The following is a 15003-nucleotide window of genomic DNA, read 5'->3' on the forward strand; positions in this document are numbered from 1 at the left end:
CAGTTAATAACAAAGGAAGAAGAAAACATGTTGGTCCTAAATTTGAATGGAGAGGAGAGGAACACTGAAGCATCTTACTGTAAAAGTGTGTGTGTGTGTGATGTCTCTGATCATTAAAGTGGCCTGGAAATAATGATGAACTCTGTCATAATGAGCATCTTCAGCAGCTGTATGGTTTTGAAATGTAACTTCCACTAAAATAAATCAGAGCAAATAATGTACAAAATGTGCTTGAAAAATCTTGATATGCCCAATAGGAAATAGATTGTCAAAGACTACTGCGCTCATATGTAAAAATGACTAAGGAATCAATTCCACAAAACTTCTGCTGGCTGAAAAATGGGGCAATTTGTGCAAAATGAAAACAAAGCCAAAATCACTACAAATAATTGAAAACCATCAAATATATTTAAATCCATGGGTTCATCATGGTATGTAAATTAGTTATCATCACAGAGTGACAAAGAACCAAATTTGATAAGTGCAAAATCAAGCACTTCCTTCTTTTTGTGAACTGTACAATTAACTAATTACTAGATGAGGGAAAGTATCTAATAAAAGTATTCCAAATAATAAGTGAAAGAAAAATGAATATCACCATTTTGCAATGAAATAGTAGACATAGGCATTGAGCTTCAACAGCCACGAACATTACTAAAAAGCTACATAGCTAGTTATTATGTGCCTTCTGATAAAAGAATCCAATATGGTCTGTAGTTTTGCCAAGAGAATTGAACATGTGTCTGATGGAGGTCTTGGGTCCATCCATCAATTTTCAAGAAATACAAAGGACTGAGACACATGCTATCTGTAATCTGAGTATGCTATCTCTGAAATATAGACCATGACAAATTGTGTAAGTCAATACCTCGGGTTTCTTCAGCAAATAAACCGTAAGAAAAAGAAACAGATGATGGAGGAGACTTTGGATGACAAGAAACTTGAAAGACAACAATTTTTTTAAACGGCGAGACTTGACTATTATAGCTATAAGTACATATTTGGACAATAAAATGATAAGGAACCATAAGTAACGAATCACTATAAAAGTTAGAATAGTGGTTATTTCCAGCAGGAGAAAAGGGACTATGGTTGAGACAGGGCACATGAAGCTGCTTGGGCAGTGGCTGTCCAATTTCTTTTTTTTTAATATTTATTTTTTAGTTGTATTTGGATGCAATACCTTTATTTTATCTATTTTTATGTAGTGCTGAGGATTGAACCCAGGGCTAGCATGTGCTAGGCAAGCACTCTACCACTGAGCCACAACCCCAGCCCCGTGGCTGATCATTTTCTACTTGTTGATATGAGTGGTAGTTTCAGGGGTGTTTGCCTTATAAGAACACATTAACTGGGCTGGGATTGTGACTCAGTGGTAAAGTGCTTGCCTCACATGCATGAGGCATTGAGTTTGATCCTCAGCACCACATACAAATATATAAGATAAAGGTATTGTGCCCATCTACAACTAAAAAAAAAATATTTTGAAAAGAACACATTAACCTCTGCATTTGCCTTTGCTGTGTTTTATTTTATAATTTCAAATTTCTTTAAAAGAAGAAAAAAATGTAAAAGCAACCAATTCAGAGGGTTGTTATGAGGAGAAAATAATGTTGTATAAGAAATATTTACATGCACACAAGAGACTTTTCATAATCCATGGCTATTGTTGACCCAGATATGGGCAGAACAACCTTATTAACATGCCTTTGGATACTGACATCATGTAGCTACTGATGAGTAACCTATCTTGAGCATAAAGACTTTGATCTACTTGGAACACACTTTCAAACACTTTGCAGCCATAGTGAGAACAACACAAGGGTAATAAATAGACATTTAGTAAGAACAACACATGGATCCTTCTCTCACTTGCTATTTCCCTTGTTCTCAGACCAAGTGTACCTAGATTTAATTGCCTAGTGTCCAATTAGCTAGATAAAATTTAATTTTATAGAACTATAGCATTCCATCCACCACATTTTTAAAGAGAAACCTGATTATTTTTATAAGTTAAGGCTTTTAAAACTAACAAAAATTCAGTAGACTTAATGTGTGTGAATTGATTTATGAAAATTATCAATCAATTAGTATCATCTATTCCTTTATATGGAACACAACCACAGTTTCTTTAGTGAAGATTTCTGTCATAGAACTACTGTTTGTTGTGAGCTTCACAACAACAATGGTTAGAAAGAAAAAGAATAAAAAGTAGTTGATGATTGAAGGTGGGTGATGGATAGGTGGAGGTTCATAGTATATTATTTATGCTTTCGTAAGCCTGAAAGTTTTTATAATAAATAGCTAAAGTTTAAAAAAATGTAGAGAGTTCTCATTTCACTGACTCTTTCACTGCTAAGGTTGAAAATCAATGGTTTTGGTCATTTTGGATCTTTTCTTTTCTTTTTTCCAAAATCCAAGATGTATTTTCTTAGTAGTGGCATAGTCCTATCTGTGTCAACTCATCTTGTACCCTGCTGAGAATGGATAGAGATGCTCTTCATGGGTCAGACCACAATCATGAAATAGGGCTGTGGAGACAGACTGAGCTGAATAGTCTACCACCTTGTGGGAATTCTACTGAATATCTTTTAAAAATGCATCATTTGAAAGTCAACAAATAAAGAGTAAATAGAATGAGCAAATACCCCCCAGGATCAATGCCAGCTCTTCCTATTTCTGCATTTACTGACATGCTTGAACCTGTGAATGAGGCTGTTATTCATGAAGGGAGGGTTCTGCTTGCCTCTCTGGAAGAATGCCTTTCCAAACACAGGCTCCCTAGCAACCAGAGCCGATGGCTTGGGCGCAGTGTGCATGGCTAACCCTTTGAGAGTTAAGGAGCTTCCAGGTGCCAGTTGGCTATCAAGATTACGGGGCTCCCTGCCAGCTCACTGTTCCCATGGCAGTCACGGAAAGCCTTTCCCTTATTTATCCATTGTGCCCAGCCAGCTGGCAGTGGTGAGATCACTGGGCTGTGAGGGGTTTGCTGGTGACGAGTGCCATGTATGCCTCAGGAGTTTTAGATGAATGCTTGATATGGCGGGCACATGGTTTCCAGAAACACAAGTATTTAGTTTTGATACCAGTGTGAACACGGTTGATAAATGTACATAAAACATAAAGCTCAACCTATTTATTTTTGTTGAACAAACTATTTACATATTCAGACTGAATTTCGTTTACTAAAATTATTCTCTACGTTTTTTGACAAATAATATGAACCACAGCTCTCAGCCAGTTTATGTAACAGCACGTTAATGCAAACTATTGCCCAAATGTATGAAGTGCGTTCTGAGCATTGTTTGAACATGCTATGTCATAGTAAAAATTGTATTCAAAATTAATTTTTGATCCAGGATTATTATGATACATTTTAAGCAAAATATCTGTCTCTCCATAATCTTCATGTTTAAATAATTAAAATCCACACCAGCCATGATAAAATATTATATTCCTACTTCATCAAGGGCTTTAAAAATGTTAATATGCTTTGAAAAAGAAATACAATTTTGAGTCATTTGATCCTTGAAAATAATGAACAAATTAGTCAAAGATGTGTCACAGCTTTATTTATAACTGTGGTAAACAATAATTTGAATGTATAACAAATGAGAAATTGGTGAAATATTTTTGTATGTTCATACTTGAAATGTTAAGCAGCCTTCAAGCCATATTTAAGAATATTTAACGAACTTAAAAATATTCATATAATTTTAGTTTTTGAGGCCCTTTTCTCCTTTGGCTATATTTATTACTACAAATATATATGTATAGAACAATATTGGAAGAAACTACCATAAAATATTAATTATCTCTGAGTTGGCATTTGATGGATAGTAAGGATTTCTATAGATTTTGTCCTTTGCATTTTCTGAAATGATCATTTATATTATCATCACCAAGCAAATGCTTTTAAATGAGATCAGTATAAATTATATATGCATGTATGTAACTTATATATACATGTGCATGTTTATGTACAGCTAGGTATGCATGTGTGGATGTTCATATGTGCATATATGTATTTTACAAACATGTGCATATATGGCAAAAGTTATGCTCACTAATTCTAAAGAAGCTCTGGTGAGCTGACTTTCTTGCCAAGTCCCATAACTTGTTGGAGGGGACGTCACATTACAGGAGGCTCATACTTCATCACAGTGTCAATCTTATACACACAATAGTTACCACTAATTTATTTACTACTGTGGGCTTTTAGAAAACGTATATCAAGTGGTGGAAGTAAGGGAAGTTTTTCATCACTTTTTTTGTTTCTTATAAAAATGTTTGACCTTACTGGTTAAAAGGAAGAGAAAGAAATTTCTCTCTGCAGGAAGTATATCCCTAGATTATTGATATTTTCTGTTAATATCATTTTCATATAGTCCCAGTTTTCCAGAACTGTTGTATAATCCCCCAAGTTAGCAATGACACATGAATTCCATTTATAGATGATAGGAAATTATTCTTTGACTAAGTTTGGGGACTTTGAAGATCAAAATGATAGTATATACTAACCTTTACATATTATAAAGCTGTACATATTCACATAAACATAAAATAGTATAGCTCAAGCTGAAGAAATATACATGCAAATTATTATTTATCCATGCTCATGCTATCCAAGTTTTTAATAGTTTATTTGTTTTATTTAATTTGGAGGGAAGCAAAGTTAGCTTCTTTGGATATTGAATCATAGTTGTGCTTTGCTTTATTGTTTTATCAACTTATTTGTCAAGTGGCTGAAGGATGCCTTCCTTTTTATAAAATAGCCTGAGTGATATTTGGTGAAAAAAGTTGAAGAGAGGGGAAGATGCCAACAGCAACTTGAGAAGCCTAAATAACTTTTATTTACTTTGATTTTTTTCCTTGTGTTACATTCTCCCCTGCTTTTGTGAGGGCGGGGATGGGTGGGGAGGTACTGGGAATTGAACTCAGGGGCACTCCACCACTCAGCCACATACCCAGTTCTATTTTGTATTTTATTTAGCAACAGGGTCTCTAAACTTAGGGCCTCAATAAGTTGCTTAGGGCCTTGCTAGGTTACAGAGGCTGGCTTTAACTTCATATCCTTTTGCCTCAGCCTCCACAGCTGCAGGGATTACAGGTTTGAGCCACCATGCCAGGCTACAATTTTCCCTTTTCTTCCTGTGTTTCTGTTTTCTGGTGAAATCCTACTGCTGCTTTGAAGTTCATTTCAAAAACTACCTTTTCCATCAAGTATTTTCTAACCTGTCATCAGCAAAACCTAATTTTTCAAGCTGATGCAATCTTTTCAAACCGTTCCTAGGACACCTCACTACACACTACATTTCTGTGTGTTGTGTGTGTGTGTGTTTTCATTCATACTCATTTTCATGTGGGGGAGAATAAAAACAATCTCTGGGTTCAAATAGCTTTTGATTCATAGGTATATTATCTTGGGCACAGGATATCAGCCTGCTTTGGGACTAAAAATGATAATTCTTTAGGTAAGGGAAGATGAAGCAAGTAGATATCAATAGGGTTAAACAATGTTGGAACAAAGTAGCAATTCAACAATGGCCAGTTCATTGTTATTATGTTAGTATATTGTTATTTAATTTTTATATCCCCCAATATAAACACTGCCAATCCCCATGTTTACATTAGGAGTTTAACATTTGTGATTTTAATTAGTATACATTTTAATACAAAACCTGACTATGTTTTATGTTGGGAGCTGATATGCAATATTCCTTGTTTTGAATAAATGTCAAGCCATTTAGCAAATGATAAATGAATTATTTCTCAATTTGTTTAGCTTTCTCAGTTTATTATTAACTTTAACCTTTTAATTTGTATGCACATTACATCAGGTAAATAACTACTCAACAGCTACTACAGCATGTTTTGTGCTAACTGCTTTTTAATAATCCAATATGTACCTGCATATAACTAAGCAGCATTTAGGGATTTCAGTATTGAAAATTTGATATGTTATTAATTATATATTTTAGTAGGTTAGGAATAAAGGCTAATCATGGTTGTTATTTTCTTATAATTTGCAACAACTCCAAATTCTCACAGAAATGCTTGACTTTCATGATCAAATAATGAGTTTTGAATTTTTCCTGTATTACAATCCTTCCATGAAAATATAACTGCTGAGAGCCATAGCCAAGTAGGAATGACGCATGGCATTTTTGGTTGAAAGGTGACACTAGCAAGCCATTGAGATGATAATGATTATGTTAAGATGTGCATTCAATTGGAGATTAGACCGCCTCAGCCTGCTACTTTGGAGCTCTCACGGGACTCCCGGAGAGTTCCCATTGATTGGGGAAGTGCGGTAGGAGGGAATTCCGGAGGAGGGATTTCCTGTTGGTGTAGTGTGTCCCAGGAGAAGGCCGCATGCGTGGCATTCGCGGGAGTTTTGGAAATAAAGTTTGTTCCTGCTTGAGTAGCTCGTGATTTTGTGCCCAGCCAGACTGCGCCATATAACTTTTGGGTTTCTTTTCATGGTGTCCATTTCTCAACTGTTGCTCTTTGTTATGTCTTTATGGGGTGGAGATGGTATCTCAAAATCAAGGTAACCAAGGGATTAAGGTATTTCCCATGATTTTCATGATGAAACAAGTTCTAGTTTGAAAAGGAAAAGCAGAGGTGGGTACATCTTAGAAAAATAGTCTTTAGATTTGCTTACATCTCGACCATTCTCATGAATTAATTATTTTCTTTATCCTCCCAGCTACTATTTGCAGAACACCCACTTTGTGTCAGAGACAGGACTGAGTTATCCCGGAGGCATCAGGGAATAGATGATAGTAGAATTTGCCCTATATTCTTGGTTTAACTATTAATATTCCGTTTTCAAATGCAAGCATGGTATATTCCATTAAAAATGAGATTAGGATTATATTTTGGCCTCAAAAGAACATAGCCCATAGTTGTCAGACTGATAATTCGTAATTGTGGCAATCAGAAAACTCCACAACTGATTGATAAGATAACCAAGAGACTGAAGATTAAGTTTCTGTTGGCCTCCTTTGAAACTTACAAATTTAACTGTTTAGGATGTGCAGGGCATCTCGTATCCTTTAAATTTTCTGAAATGCCAATTTGTATATCCTTTACTATTCATAGGAAACTTGGAAAGTAAGGCATTCATTTTAGTCACACCCAACCTTTTATCTTTTACTTAAAAGCCCCTCCATAAAGTAAATCCCACAATAAGTGCTTCATGTGCCACCGTGTTTCATTAGACTCTGCAAAATGGTAAGCATCAAATTCCTGGGAGTCAGACAAAACTGATTTTGTTTCTGTTACCCTTTAGTTTGGATAAGATAAACCGTTTATGTGTGTGTGTGTGAGGGTGGCAGAAGAAAATGAAAACATTTTTGTCAGAGTCAACTGAGATGATTCCTAAGTAAAAATATTATAAGTTTTCTTTGAGCTTCAAAATAGCTTCTTAATACATTAGGTAATCAATAAGATTAATTTCATCAACAGATAAAACATAATGAGAAATCAATATATTAAAATGAGTTATTAACTGGTAGTAAAGTTAATCCACATATAGCCTGATTAATCAACCAGGTAAACTATCCAAAACACTTACATACACAATGCATTGCTTTTTTAAAAAACTACAGAGCTATGTACCATGAATTAGAAATTAAATATACTCCCTATGTTCTGTTCAACTTGACTGCCTCTCTTCTGATTTCAGCCTTGTAAAATCTGTTATACTTTATGTACTGATTATACTTTTCTATAACCAATTGATTACCCAACAAATGCGTTCTAATGTCAGCACCATCCTCAGAAAGCGTAGAGTAAAAACCAGGTAATTTAAATGGCTATTAACCTGATATCTATATTTGAAAAAAACAAATTTACCAGCATTACTGATTGCATATGAGTTCAGCCGTAAAATTCTCTTACTTTGATGCGCTTCCCACTTAAAAAGCAGATTTAGTGTCATTTCCGCTTTCCCCGCTCCAGTGTGCTTTCTTCAGTTAATTTCCTCATTGCATTTGCTACAAGGAACCAAGGATGTAAGGTGTGTTCCCCCTGTGCAATAAATGAGAGAAAACCACGCTGAGATAGTCACCTCCACCATCACACATTCAGTTTAAATCTACCGTAATAGACTCATACTCTAAGAAGGCTTGCTGTGTTTGTTTGCAAACTAGTATGCACTACTTACAAGTCTGTGGTTTTATTGACGTATTCCTTTCTATTCCTGTGGTTTTTAATTGAAACCCCCACTGCTTTGCCCAGCTTCACGAGCGCAGCCTATAGGAGTTTTACATTAACTTTCCAACTTAGACCAGAGGAACTCAGAGGCTCCAGTTTTTATAATGAAACCTGTAGATTTGACTGAGGTGTTTTTTTTGTTGTTGTTGTTATTCTGTAATAAAATGAAAAGTCTTAGCTTGGATGTTAGGAATTAATGTATGGATTAAATGAGTTCATGAGAAGCTTCTATTTCAACTTTTCAAAACATACAATTGTCATTACCTGTAGAGTAGGGACTGTGATTTTTCCCCCCCTCTATAGCCTTTCATAACTATCTCCTATTTGCTTCACTCTGTAGTAAGTGCTGAGACTCAAACATGGAGAAAAATTCTATTTTCTCTCCAAATAATCAAGTTGGTGATTCAGTGGTAGTTATCACTCAGGCCCAAGGAGCCCTGCTATTTGGCTTTATTGCAATGGAATGAATGTTCATCCTATTTGTTTGTCCTGTTTCCCTTCTGTTTTCTATTTTGGTAATGCAGAAGTGAATATTCACTTTTTATCAGGAGTCTTAAAACAAATGCCCACGTGAGTCACAAGGTTAATTTTGGTAAGTTCTTTCTTTCTCTCGATGCCAGTTGGGGCAATTTTCACATTATGTTAAAAGTGAACTGCTATTGATTTTTCTTCCTGAATACTTCTACATTAACTTAAAAATATGAATATACTAAGCTATTGTTTTACTACCCAAAGAGGAGAAGGGAGACTGTTTTAGTCAGCTTTTTAACTGCTATGACTAAAAGAGCCAAAAAGAAAAATTTTAGAGGAGGAAAACTTTATTTGGGGTCTCATGGTTTCAGAGGTTAATCTATAGACTCAGGCTCCATTCCTTGGAGCCTGAGATGAGATAAAACATCATGGTGGTAGAGTAAGGATGGTTTAAGACATCACACCAGGAATCAGAGAAAGACTAAGCTCAGCTCACAAAATATATACTCCAGAGGCATGTCCCAAATGACCTCCTGCAGCTACACTGTACCCGCCTATAGTCACTCAGTTAACCCCAGGGGATTAGCACACTGATTGGGTTAAGGCTCTTATAACCCAATCATTTCACCTCTAAACTTTCTTGCATTCTCTGACCCATGAGCTTCTGGGGGACACGAAGTATATATACCATGACAGAGACCAAGAATATCTCCTTTCTCCATATTCCTTCTCCCACAGTCCCAACATCACCTCAACCTGAACTCCTGAGAGGACAGAGTTCTTTTAGGTTTATATTGGACAGTGGATAGAGCATTAATATGTGCCAGAGATATACAACATTTTTACCAGAATGTCCTGGTCAGAAGTTCAGTTGGAGATGAGAGAAAAATAAGATTATGTCTCCCTACAAAATAATATTGTTACTCAATTTCCTACAAATCATTTAAGTTCCTAGGTGATAATATATTATAAGCTGATTTTCTTGGAATATGTTGAAAACTCATTTGTTTTTATAGATGAAAGCACCAAAACAGAGTTGGTATTTATAAGTACTAAAATTTTTTGAGTGGTATGAGAGAAATGGAAATGAAGAACTTTATCTCATAATTGTGGTGATTGATTACTAACTATAGGTTGAGACACATGCTGTGACATATATAAATCACACCAATCCAATTAATAAAATAAAATACTTCCTATTGACAAAGTTTTCATGATTTTAGAAAGTTTCTCTTTTAGATACTTCTTTGATAATAGCATCCATTTTGCATACATTATATTCACTATTAGTAAGATGTAAATGCTTAATTAAACTATCCTCTCATTATATATGTGTTAAATACATTATAAGAGAGCCTTTTACTAAATCCTATATTAATATAATTCTATATTAAATCCTATATTAATCCATCATTCATACAAGACTTCAATAATAAGAATCACAACTTGAAGTGAATAAAGTGAATGAAACTTTGCTTCTGTTTCTACCCCCTGCTTTTTTAAAAGTAATGAACAATATATTTGCTTCTGCTGAGATATTGGCAAAGCAGGTATGTCTGATGCCAGTAAAGGAATAGTAATACTACTAAATGATGAAATAATGTGAGTAATAAACTAACGAACGCAAATAATGAAATATGCCTAAAACAAATCATTCTTGGATATCTAACCGATATTAAAGATTTTTCTTACTTCAGTAATTTAGAATTTAAGATGCTATACAGATGGGGAATTTCACATTTATTAAATATCTGCTGATCTAAGGGCAGAATGATATCATATGTGAGATAACACAGGCCTGAAATTCCCAAGAACCTAGTGTTCACAATCTGACCATATGACTTGAATGACATCATTCTGATGTCACAATATAAACAATATAAATATAAAACAAGATAAGCCAGATTTTTGTAAGGATTACAGATAATCAGAGTCTCTTTTAAGAAATTAAAACATTTCGGGCTGGGGTTATGGCTCAGTGGTAGAGTGGTTGCCTAGCATGTGTGAGGCACTAGGTTTGATCCTTAGCACCGCATACAAATAAATAAATAAAATAAAGGTATTGTGTTCATCTACAACTAAAAATTAAAAAAATAAATTAAAGCATTATTTCTTATTTATATATTGTATTGTTGTCTCCCACTTTTCTTTTTTAATTTTTTTTTGGTGATGCTGGGGATTGAACTCAGTCCCTTGTGCATGCAAGACAAGCACCCTACCAGTTGAGCTAAATCCCCAGCCCTCCCACTTTTCTTATTATAGTTTATTACCACCAATCATTGAGAATTATATAAATCCTTAAATTTTAAATTAAACTATTATATGCTAATGAGATTATATTTGTAAACTCTAATTTATTAGGACCATGGTTATATTTTCTCATCCAATTAAACACTAGTGATTTTATGACTTGAACTCATCACATTCCATAAATCACATTTCCCTTCTGCTACTGCTATAAATGATGATGATCTGCATTATGGTATCTGTATTGTTGTATTATTCTATAGGAGAGATAAAGATAAAAAATATAAACTATCACTATTACCACTGGAAATACTGCCCCAAACAATCAAACAAAACAACAGAGAGAGAGAGAGATGTAGATAAGACCCAAATTAGCAAGAATATAATGGAGACATACCAAAATGATAATAAAAGGATGCTATAAGCTTCAATAGCAGTAAAGTCTTAAATTTATGTGAAATAAATTAATTCCTTAAAAGCCATAACTTGATTCAAAATGGAAAAAATAAATTGAAAATACTTCAAAACTTGAGTCTGAAATTTAATACTTTCCTGTAAAAACTGGCATGTCCAGATGACACCATGTTCATAAAGAAACAGAAAAACATTACAATGTCAAAACAAAGGGGACCCAAATACATGTAAAACTATACCATATTCATGGATCTGGAGGATCCATATTTTTATGATATCAATTTATCCTAGACTGTTGTATAAAATCAATTCAATCTCAATGTTCCAACAGAATTTTTAGTACTGCAACTGTATTTTTCTATAAATTTTACATCAAGATTTTCCAAAGACTAAAACAGTCAAAACAACATCAACCAAAACTCTTAAAAACTTATACCATCATATATTAAGACTTAAAACTACAGCTATAAAGACAGAGCAATATTGATGCAATGATAGAAGACTAGACCAGTAAATTATAATAAAAGTTCTGGAAACAGACCCACATATGGCCATTTTATTTATAACAAACTTGCTAATAATGCATTGCAGAATTCTAAGATTATCTATAAATGGTTTCTGGTTCATTGGATAGCCATGTACATTTTACTCCCTATTAATTCCCAAATTAACACAAAGTGGCTTAAAATAACATAAATTTATGATTTTATAGTTTGACAACTGAAGTTTGAGATATATCTCATTTGGCTAATCTCAGTGGTGGCAGAGTGGCGTTCATTCTGATGATTGTAGGAAAAAAATCTGTTTCCTTGCCTTTTCCAATTTCCTGGGTCATCTGCATTCCTTGACTCATGAGCCCATTCCTACAACTTGAAATCCAGCAACATCTGGCTGACTGAGCCTTGCTTGTGTTGCAATATTTCTAATTCTCTTTTGCTCCCTTGTTCCAACCTCAAGAACCATTGTGGTTCTATGAGGCTCACTTGGTTAACCTAAGTGATCTCATTCTAAGGTCAGCTGATTAACAACCTTGATTTCATATACAATCATACTAATTCTTTGAAATATCATGTAACATATTCAAGATTCTGAGGATTGGGATGTGGATATCTTTTAGGGTGCTATTCTTCCTGTCACACTAATAGGACCACATACACCAAGAAAAACAAAATAATTTTAGAAGCATGGAAAATACTAGCACAAAACTGGGAATAATGTAAAATATCCTGAAAAAGGATTAGACAAAGGCATTGTGTTCTCAAAATGGAACATCATAAGATTGTGGAGAAAACAACATGAATGAATCTCAGGGACATAATATTAAAGAAAAGTAGTAGACTGCAATTCCATTCATATAAAGTAGAAGCAAGGGCAAAACCAACTATAGTTGATAGAAGTCAAAATAATAATTACTCTTTTGGGGGTTATTGATTGAGAGGGTGAAAGAAGGAGACTTCTAACTTTCTGGTAAGGTTTTAAAACTCAATTTATGTGGTTATTTCAGAGGTGTGTTCACTTTCAAAAAATATATGAGTTGTACATGAGAACTGTGTAGTTTATCATATTCAAGAAAATATTCACCTATAATCCAAAAGTTCAACTGTCCTATACTCTTTTAATATTTCAGAAAGAATCTGCTTTATATAGAAAGTCTAATGTAAAATAGAGGGGCAATATGTGTTTTCAGTATGCCTCAGGATACTAAGAAAATGTTCTTAATGTAATATTACTTAATCTTTGATCACTAGCTATTTATGTCTTCTTAGTAATTAACATGTGTATGTGAATGTGTTTTCCTACATTAATCCATACACTTTTATGTGGACAGCTGCATTCTAGAACAAGAACATTGTTTATCTTACTGAATTTGATCAAAAATATGAAGTCATTTACGACTCCTTTAGATGGCATTTTCTAACCATCTTAATTACAAGCAAAATGGAATGGGAAAGAATGTTTACTGTTTTTATTTCTATTAAATTTATATGTCAATGAGAATCCTACATTAATTGATAAAGTAAGATACTTTCTTTGTCCTAAAATTAACTTCTCTGGGTAGTAAAATTTTCAGTTAAATAAAGAAAATTAATATAAAATATTTAGTTCTATACAATATATATCCAGTTGTTTGTGAAATCACACACACACACACACACACACACACACTCTTTTAACAAAACAAATAGGTGAATGGGTAGCACCTATTCCCAAGAGAAAATTCAGGTGTTTGTTAACCTTCATCCCTTTGAAATATTTTTTCATTCTTAGTACTTGTTCACTTCATTATAATGTCCGAATTTCACTGAATTTATTTATAGTTTGAGGAGAATCCATTTTCACAGATTTTTTGAAAAATTCCATAAGTGGTTGTGCAGAACACTCGTGCAGCATATTCAGGAGGGGCATGGAAATCAGATTGATCTTTCTGGTCTAATGTCTTCTAAAGAATTTGGAAAGCTGTCTTTGCCCTAAGGACATGATGACACACTGTAATACAGTTCCATATTGCTTGGGACCCATGTGTCCCACCATTTCTGCCACTGCCTACCCCTCTGCAAATTCATGCTCTAGCCTACCAATCCTGCCTTCATTTGCTCAAACTCACCATGCCTTCTTCCGTCAAAAGCATCTCTGCACATTTCCTGGAGGATTTTATATTTAGAAATCTCTACAAATTCCCCTGTGGTCCTCTCCCACCTTTACATAGTGAATAAACATTAAGCATAATTCATCTTTTTTTTTTTTGGATATATAATTTTCTTTTTTTTTTAATTTTTATTGTTGGTTGTTCAAAACATTACATAGTTCTTGATATATCATATTTCACACTTTGATTCAAGTGGGTTTTGAACTCCAATTTTTACCCCGTATACAGACTGCAGAATCACATCAGTTACACATCCATTGATTTACATGTTGCCATACTAGTGTCTGTTGTATTCTGCTGCCTTTCCTATCCTCTACTATCCCCCCTCCCCTCCCCTCCCCTCCCCTCTTCTCTCTCTACCCCCTCTACTGTCATTCATTTCTCCCCCTTGTATTATTTTTCCCTTTCCCCTCACTTCCTCTTGTATGTAATTTTGTATAACCCTGAGGGTCTCCTTCCATTTCCATGCAATTTCCGTTCTCTCTCCCTTTCCCTCTCACCTCTCATCCCTGTTTAATGTTAATCTTCTTCTCATGCTCTTTGTCCCTACTCTGTTCTTAGTTACTCTCCTTATATCAAAGAAGACATTTGGCATTTGTTTTTTAGGGATTGGCTAGCTTCACTTAGCATAATCTGCTCTAATACCATCCAGTTCCCTGCAAATTCTATGATTTTGTCATTTTTTAATGCAGAGTAATACTCCATTGTGTATAAATGCCACATTTTTTTATCCATTCGTCTATTGAAGGGCATCTAGGTTGTTTCCACAGTCTTGCTATTGTGAATTGTGCTGCTATGAACATCGATGTAGCAGTTTCCCTGTAGCATGCTCTTTTTAGGTCTTTAGGGAATAGACCGAGAAGGGGAATAGCTGGGTCAAATGGTGGTTCCATTCCCAGCTTTCCAAGAAATCTCCATACTGCTTTCCAAATTGGCTGCACCAATTTGCAGTCCCACCAGCAATGTACAAGTGTACCCTTTTCCCCACATCCTCGCCAGCA

Source organism: Marmota flaviventris, chromosome 18 (assembly GCF_047511675.1).
Source record: "Marmota flaviventris isolate mMarFla1 chromosome 18, mMarFla1.hap1, whole genome shotgun sequence".
NCBI classification, from domain to species: domain Eukaryota; kingdom Metazoa; phylum Chordata; class Mammalia; order Rodentia; family Sciuridae; genus Marmota; species Marmota flaviventris.